General features: G+C 51.3%; 1 long non-coding RNA gene across 1 annotated transcript; it reads right to left on the bottom strand.

The window, feature by feature from the left end:
- Positions 1–804: 804 nt before the first annotated feature.
- Positions 805–8,309, bottom strand: LOC122924892. Its single transcript, XR_006387446.1, has 2 exons — positions 8,139–8,309; positions 805–1,148 (listed from the first exon to the last, which is right to left on the bottom strand). It is a non-coding gene; the product is annotated as an uncharacterized LOC122924892 (long non-coding RNA).
- Positions 8,310–8,731: the final 422 nt, after the last annotated feature.

Here is an 8,731-nt window from a genome sequence, read left to right as displayed (position 1 = left end):
ATCATTGAAAACATGGAAACTTTTTCGAATGCTTGGGGTATTGTGCTTCTGTGCTTACTTACTGGGTCCCTGCTGCTCTCTACTACCAGTGAGCTCCCTCTAGTGGTGGCTGTATAATCTGTATGTAGTGAGCTCCCTCTAGTGGTGGCTGTATAATCTGTATGTAGTGAGCTCCCTCTAGTGGTGACTGTATAATCTGTATGTAGTGAGCTCCCTCTAGTGGCGGCTGTATAATCTGTATGCAGTGAGCTCCCTCTAGTGGCGGCTGTATAATCTGTATGTAGTGATCTCCCTCTAGTGGTGGCTATATAATCTGTATGTAGTGAGCTCCCTCTAGTGGTGGCTGTATAATCTGTATGTAGTGAGCTCCCTCTAGTGGTGGCTGTATAATTTGTATGTAGTGATCTCCCCCTAGTGGTGACTGTATAATCTGTATGTAGTGAGCTCCCCCTAGTGGTGGCTGTATAATCTGTATGTAGTGAGCTTCCTCTAGTGGTGACTGTATAATCTGTATGTAGTGAGCTCCCTCTAGTGGTGACTGTATAATCTGTATGTAGTGAGCTCCCTCTAGTGGCGACTGTATAATCTGTATGTAGTGAGCTCCCTCTAGTGGCGGCTGTATAATCTGTATGCAGTGAGCTCCCTCTAGTGGCGGCTGTATAATCTGTATGTAGTGATCTCCCTCTAGTGGTGGCTGTATAATCTGTATGTAGTGAGCCCCCTCTAGTGGTGACTGTATAATCAGATGATTTTCCTATTTCATGACGTAAAGTCATGATTTTATTAAAGACACGGAGGCGAGTATTGCTATTCTCCTTCTTTACTCTGACCAATAGCAGCAAAGAAAAACTTGAACATGTGACCAAACCCCTCCCATAGTCCTAGTATAATAGGTCACTCCTCCATCAGAACCTCCTCTTTCTTTGTAACCAGAGTCCAAACAGTCCCAACAAAACTGGAAACCGAACATCCGACCTCCTGGGAAGGAACCGCCAGTCATCCGGAAACGAATCAGGAACCAAACCGGAACGACAGCTTGATAAGTAATTCCCGTCTCTTCCACCACAACGATCGGCTGGAACCAAAACTGCCGACCCTCCAAACCATCATGCAGAACCACGACGACTGCCCAACACGTCAGTCTCAACCTAAAAAATGGAAAAAAACAGAGAGTGATAGGAGACGAATTGATACATAGTATCCAAACTAAATGGTTGCGCAAAACCTACTCAGGAAAAACTCACAGAGTTAAAACATAATGCTCAAAACAAAGCAATCCATAATAAAACGTAACATAAATACTTACATAGGGAGGGAAAATAGGGCGGGCAATACTCGCCTCCGTGTCTTTAATAAAATCATGACTTTACGTCATGAAATAGGAAAATCATCTGATTTTATTACAAGACCCGGAGGCTCCTATTGCAAGTTCAAAGTCTCAGACACGTTATCAATGATGGAAGAAAACACATGAGGACTTGGTCTAAAATAAAACTCCCTAAACGTGGAGACACTGGACCAATCTGCCAACTTCAAAATGTCCTCAAGTCTGGCCCCAGACACCGCCAGCGAAGTAGCAGATGCCCCTCTGGCGGAATGTGCCGAAAACAGAGAGACGTCCACGCCAGCCAACTCCATGATCCACTTCATCCACCTTGCCAACTTGGGAGTTGTCACCGGAGCAAAAAGGCCGAAACGTAGAAAGGAAGAGCTGCGGAAGCTGTCTGGATCTATAAGGTGAAGTGCGAGCTTCATATTCCCTAAGGCACGCCACCGGACAAAGCGAAGGCGAAGCAGGAAAAGCCGGATAGGAGACCGAGCGTATGTGGGTCTTAGTCCTCCTAGAAATGTCAAACGTGACCCCCTCCGGGGTATACGAGCGGGCATCATGGTCCAGAGCCCTGACATCGGACACCCGCTTGCAGGAAATCAGGCAGAGAAGCGTGACCAGCTTCGCAGACAACTGCCGAATGGAGAGTTCAGAATTCTGAGGCCAAGCAGACAAAAAGGAAAGAACACAAGACACGTCCCACGTGGTGGTGAACCTTGGTCTTGGTGGTCGAGACATACGCGAGCCGCGCATCAGCCGGCAGACCAACGGGTGTCGACCCGCAGGAGTACCGTCAAAGCCTTGATGCGATGCCGAGATGGCGGATCTGAACAGGCCGATGGTGCGATACGCCTTGCCCTGGTCGAAGAGGGAAGACAGGAAGTGTAAAATCTCCGTCACAGGTGCCGAAATGGGATCCAAGTCCCTAGCCAAGCACCAGTCAGCCCAAGACCCCCAGGCTGATCTATAAGATCTTCTGGTTCCTGGGGCCCATGCGTTCTCCAGAAGGACTTTAGCAGTACCCGAAACTCCCGGGACCTCCCAGGGTCCCCTGAAATCCGACACGCCAGCAGGCGCAGAGTCCCGTCCAGGAGCAGAGGATGCGGTTGGTGGTGAGGGCCGCGGAGGAGAGTCAGCGACGTCGGGAGAAAAGCGAGGGATCTCTGTCATCATCTCCAGCAGGTGGGGAAACCACGACTGGGAGCTCCAGAACGGGACCAGCAGGGTCAGGTCCGCGACACTCCGGCGTACCTGAATCAAGGTCCGTGGAATCAGTTGGAACGGCGGGAACGCGTAGAGGATCCCCCTGGACCAATCCTGGAGAAACGCATCCACGGCCTCGGCTTCCGGATCCGGGCGCCAGCTGTAAAAAACGTGGTAGTTGCGTGTTCAGGCGCGAGGCAAACAGGTCGATGCAGAAAGGACCCCAAATCGACGTCAAGGAGTGGAATACCGCCGGATCTAACTGCCAGTCGCTGGAATCCGATAGATGACGAGAACTCCAGTCCGCGTGGATGTTCAGAACCCCCGGAAGGTATTCCGCCAAAACCACCAATTCCTCGGATAGGCAATAATCCCAGAAGTCCTTCGCCAAACGTGACAAAATGGTGGACCGAGTTCCACCCATGCTGTTGATGTAACGTACAGCTGACACGTTGTCCATACGCAATTGAATGCAGGATCTGGCCGTGTCCCTCGTGAAGCTCTTGATAGCGAAAGAGCCCGCCAACAGTTCCAACGCATTGATGTGGAACCCAGTCTCTATGTCTGACCAGCCGCCGCCCGTCGTGATGCCCTCGCAGTGAGCCCCCCAGCCTGACAGGCTGGCGTCCGAGTCCACCACGAAATCGGGGCGCTGACCAAAAATCGCCTTGCCGTTCCAGGCGTGCAAGTTGAGGATCCACCAGGACAGCTCCTCCCTGGTTTCCTCGTCCAAGGGAATCCAATCCGCATAGGAAGCTCCCGTCCGCAAATGAGATATTTTCAGGCGTTAGAGGGCCCGGTAATGAAGCGGGGCTGGGAACACCGCCTGGATAGAGGAGGCAAGTAGGCCTATTATCCTCGCCAGTTGACGTAGCTGGATTCGGGGAGACGACCTGGCTCTGAGCAATTCCTTCCGAATTGACCGAATCTTGGCCGATGGTAAGCTGAGGGTCCCCACTGTGGAATCCACCATGAACCCGAGGAACTCCATCCTTCGGGACGGAGAGAGACAGGACTTCTCCCGGTTGAGCAGGAACCCCAGATCTGAGAGCAGGTCCATGGTCCAGCGAAGGTGATCTAGTAACACCGACCGGTCCTGAGCCATGATCAGGATATCGTCCAGATAAACGATGAGGCGAACTCCCCGACCGCGAAGCCAGGCCATAGCTGGGCGCATCAGTTTGGTGAAACACCATGGAGCTGACGAGAGGCCGAATGGGAGGCACGTAAAACGCCAAACGCTGTCCTGCCAAGAGAAACAGAGGAGATCTCTGGACGCGTCCTCTACCGGGACCGTAAGATAAGCGTCTTTTAGGTCCAATTTGACCATCCAATCGCCCATCTGCAGTAAATCTCGCAGTAAGTGGATCCCCTCCATCTTGAAATGGCGGTAAACGACAAACGCGTTGAGAGCGCGTAAATTGATGACGGGTCTCATTTGACCCCCCTTCTTTGCAACCAGAAAGATGTTGCTGATTACCCCGTAAGGGGGTCCCGGGGCTGGCTCTATGGCCCCCTTGCGGACCAGGTCCGACAACTCTGAGTCCACCAGAACGCGGTTCTCTGCTGACAACACCACCGGGTGTGGGAGAGAAAAGGACAGAGGGAAAGACGTGAGTTCTATGTGAAAACCCCTGACCGTGGAAAGGACCCATTGGTCTGAGGTGATGCGGGACCAGGCATGAGAAAAGAGACGTCGTCTGCCCCCTACACAAGCATTTGAAGAATTGAAATGGGGCAGCGTTCTTACCATAGGGGCGTCTGGAACCGGGTTGTCCTCTATACCCTCTGGATCTCCAAGGATTTCCTCTGGATGGGAAGAAAGGAGCTGGATCCCGCCTGTGCTCCTGGAAAGCCGGTCTCTGTGAGAAGGAGCCTCGACCCGAACCACGGGACTGGTACTGGGCTCGGCCGGACAGACGGCCCCTGAAACTGCCGGCCCTGGTAGAGACCCTACCCTGGAAAACCCTCTTCATTGAGCTCTGGGCTTTATCGAGGGCGGTGAAAGCGCCGACATAGCAGCCTAGGTCCTTGATGAAGGACTCTCCAAATAGTAGGCCTTGAGCCTCCTTTCCTGTCTCTGTCAGTGCCAGAATCGAGAGTTTCGGTTCAATTTTGAACAGAATGGCCTTACGCCGTTCCATGGATAGGGACGTATTCACGTTACCCCCAATGCAAATGGCGCGCTGCACCCACTCGCGCAATTCTACTGGGTCTACCTGACCGCCCTCAGCCTTAGCTGACTCTGCCAGATCAAAAATCTTGGCTAGAGGGCCAAATATGTCCAGGAGTCTGTCCTGGCAGGAGCGTAGGGCTGACTCCAGGCCCTTACGCGGGTTCCAACCCGCTTTAGAAAGGAATTGGATCATTTTCGGATCCACAGACGGGGTATCGCAGACCTTGTTGGGGATAATCGGTCTGGGGCATTCCGCCCTGAGCTTATTGCGGGCCTCTCTGGATAGAGGGCATCGCACCCGCGCCTCCAAATATTTGGACACATGGTCCAAAGGTAGCATTCCGCGGATCGCGGGTGATGGAGCGAGTCAGGGTTAAATAACAGGTCCCCAGAGGGGTCCACCAAATCTGCAGGTAGTGCGTCTGCAGACGATCTGTGAGTACTACACCCGGGTAGGGGGTTAGATTCCATGACCCCGGAGGGATCCTGCTCTGCCTCATCAAAGGCGTCATCTATAGCCTCCTCCTCAGAACCGACCTCAGAGTCGGTAGCCCAATCCTGTTGTGCTGTAGCCCATTTCCATTCTCGCGTGCGTTCTGCCTGTCGCGGACAGGCTCTCTTGCGCGAACCAAGCGCGCCAACATTGGTGGTAACATCATCACCAGTCAAGGTTGTTCTGGAGGCATGCGGCCCAGGCCCGGCCGGTTTAGAAACCGTAGCGGGTTGCGGCATATTAGCCGGATGGGTAGCTAGGGCCTGTGCAATGGACTGGGATATGACAGATGTCATGGATCCCATAGCTGCTGCAATAGCATTAGAGACAGACATCTGAAAAGCCTGTGATTGCTCTGTCTGCAGTCTGTCCTGATCCGTGTGCACTGAAGGGGTTAAGTCAGCCAGAGGGAATTCCTCCTCTGCTGAGCCCTGATCACTATTGTGGGACCTAGGCATCTTCTGGCCTTAGTATTGCCCCAACTTCTTAATAAGTGAATATAAATATATGAGGGATGCCCCTAGGGAGAGATGGTGACTGGCAGGAGGATTTGCCCCAAGCCAAGATGGAAAAAGAACACAGCGCTGAAGATACAACCTGTGAGGGAGCAGGAAACGCTGGGAATGAGGTCCTGAGCGCACGTAGCCGGAAGCGCCCGAAATCTCGCGAGATCTCGGGCGCCGCGCTCAGAAGCAGAGAGCCGGAGGCGGGAAATCCCCCGACAGGAGAAAGATCAAAGGAGAAGCCGCGCCAAGCGCAGCTATGGAAATCCCCCGCTCTAGAGACTAGAAACAGGCGGGGGAAGAAGCAGTAAGTACACGGTACAGGAGTACAGGGGAGCCAGGAAATATATATAAACCCTAAGGAGGGGCAGAATAAATCCCCCAGAGCTTATGGGCAACCTGTAGAGGAAAAAATCAACCACAATAAAGCCAGCAGGCTCCCCTAAACGCTGGTTTAAAAACCCACAAACAGCCTATATCAATATAAGTATATATAAATATACCCAAACACAGTATAGTCACACAGTATAGTCACAGTAATGCCTTGAATGTACTTATCTCTGCGGTCAGCAGCAAAGAAAGAGGGGGTTCTGATGGAGGAGTGACCTATTATACTAGGACTATGGGAGGGGTTTGGTCACATGTTCAAGTTTTTCTTTGCTGCTATTGGTCAGAGTAAAGAAGGAGAATAGCAATAGGAGCCTCCGGGTCTTGTAATAAAATCTGTATGTAGTGAGCTCCCTCTAGTGGTGGCTGTATAATCTGTATGTAGTGAGCTCCCTCTAGTGGTGACTGTATAATCTGTATGTAGTGAGCTCCCTCTAGTGGTGACTGTATATTGTATGTAGTGAGCTCCCTCCAGTGGTGGCTGTATAATCTGTATGTAGTGAGCTCCCTCTAGTGGTGACCTGTATAATCTGTATGTAGTGAGCTCCATCTAGTGGTGGCTGTATAATCTGTATGTAGTTGAGCTCCCTCTATTGGTGGCCTGTATAATCTGTATGTAGTGAGCTCCCTCTAGTGGTGGCTGTATAATCTGTATGTAGTGAGCTCCCCCTAGTGGGGCCTGTATAATCTGTATGTAGTGAGCTCCCTCTAGTGGTGGCTGTATAATCTGTATGTAGGGAGCTCCCCCTAGTGGTGGCTGTTATAATCTCTATGCAGTGAGCTCCCCTAGTGGTGACTGTATAATCTGTATGTAGTGAGCTCCCTCTAGTGGTGGCTGTATAATCTGTATGTAGTGAGCTCCCTATAGTGGTGGCTGTATAATCTGTATGTAGTGAGCTCACTCTAGTGGTGGCTTGTATGTAGTGAGCTCCCTCTAGTGGTGGCTGTATAATCTGTATGTAGTGAGCTCCCTCTAGTGGTGGCTGTATAATCTGTATGTAGTGAGCTCCCTCTAGTGGTGGCTGTATAATCGGTATGCAGTGAGCTCCCTCTAGTGGTGGCTGTATAATCTGTATGCAGTGAGCTCCCCCTAGTGGTGGCTGTATAATCTGTATGTAGTGATCTCCCTCTAGTGGTGTCTGTATAATCTGTATGTAGTGATCTCCCTCTAGTGGTGTCTGTATAATCTGTATGTAGTGAGCTCCCTCTAGTGGTGGCTGTATAATCTGTATGTAGTGAGCTCCATCTATTGCTCTCCATAGTACGGGATCCTTCTTTCATTCTGGCAGCAGGAGTGTGCGGCTCTAGTCCTGACCGCCTTGTCCGGTCTACATGACTGAACACCATCTGCGAAGCAGCCATCTTTGTCTTTTCTTACACCGGGCAGTGTTGCTCCCTCTTGTTTTCTCCCCCTACTGGTGGCAGCAGAACTGGAGCTTTGATCCCTCGGTTCTTTATATCCAGTCCTGGTGTTCCTTTCAGGTGGACAAGCTCCTCGAGCTGATGGCGTCTGGACTCTAAGGAAGTCCTGCATCCTATGCTCCGGCCATCGTCCATCCTCCTCCTGGCCAGCGGGAGAAGAGCCCAATCCCATGAACTCCTGACCGATACTAAGGCTTCATTCAGACGGCCGTATGCTGTCTGCAAAAATGCGGCTCAATTTTTTTGCGGACAGTTCAGCATGGTCGTAAAAAAATGGATAGCATTCAGTATTTTTGCGGACCCATAGACTTCAATAGGGCCATGTCCGGATTTCACGGACAAGTATAGGACATGTTTCATTTGATTTGCGGAACCGTAGAATAGAAAAGGGCCCCATAGAAGTGAATGGGTCAGCATCTAATCCGCAAAAAATGGATCTGCATTTTTGCGGATAGCATACGGCCATCTGAATGAGCCCTTAGTCTGGGGTTCCTTCGATTTTACAAATGAGAAATGACTCTATGTTGTGCCATTCCCCTATTATTGCTACTAGAAGTTTGTGACTGAGTTGCCAGCAGGTTTGCAATGAAGGTCTAGCGGGGTGTTAACATTTCAGGGACTTACCGGTTCTATGGCGTCCTCTGTGCGCCCGGCCTCTGCGCCACTTGGTTGGTTTTAATGTTTTTCTAAATAAATGGTTGAATGGTTTTTTCATTAGCTCAGTCACCGCATCCTCCTCTGTTCTGTAACCTTCCCGTCAGTCCTCCATTGTGTAGTCCGCCATACTGGGGCCCTGCTCACATCTCGTGCCTCCGTCAGAGGTGAACATTGGGGGGAGGAGGAGGAGGGGGTGGGGGGGGCTGCTGACGTGTACTGTATCGTCACACAATGGAGGCTGCCATTGGAAGAAAATCCTGTGTACAGCACGGTATCCGTCTCTTTACACCGCCCTCTGCCGACAGTGCAGTGGACTGGCCAATGTATGCAGGGTAAGCCTGTATTCTAAATGGGGAGGTGGCTGATGGCTGGTCTCCATGACAACAAAGGATCAGGCTTTGAAATTCAACATGTCCAATCCTTTTCTCCCAACATCTGCCAAATGAACATCAGCTGAAAATAAATGGAGCTCAACAGAGCATGCCCACTGCGGCTCCATTCATATCTATGGGTCTGACGGAGATAGCGGAGCCACAGCAGTGTCATAGAGGTGAATGGAG

The sequence above is a fragment of the Bufo gargarizans genome, chromosome 1 (assembly GCF_014858855.1).
Source record: "Bufo gargarizans isolate SCDJY-AF-19 chromosome 1, ASM1485885v1, whole genome shotgun sequence".
NCBI classification, from domain to species: Eukaryota; Metazoa; Chordata; class Amphibia; order Anura; family Bufonidae; genus Bufo; species Bufo gargarizans.
This window is presented reverse-complemented; position numbering and strand designations above follow the sequence as displayed.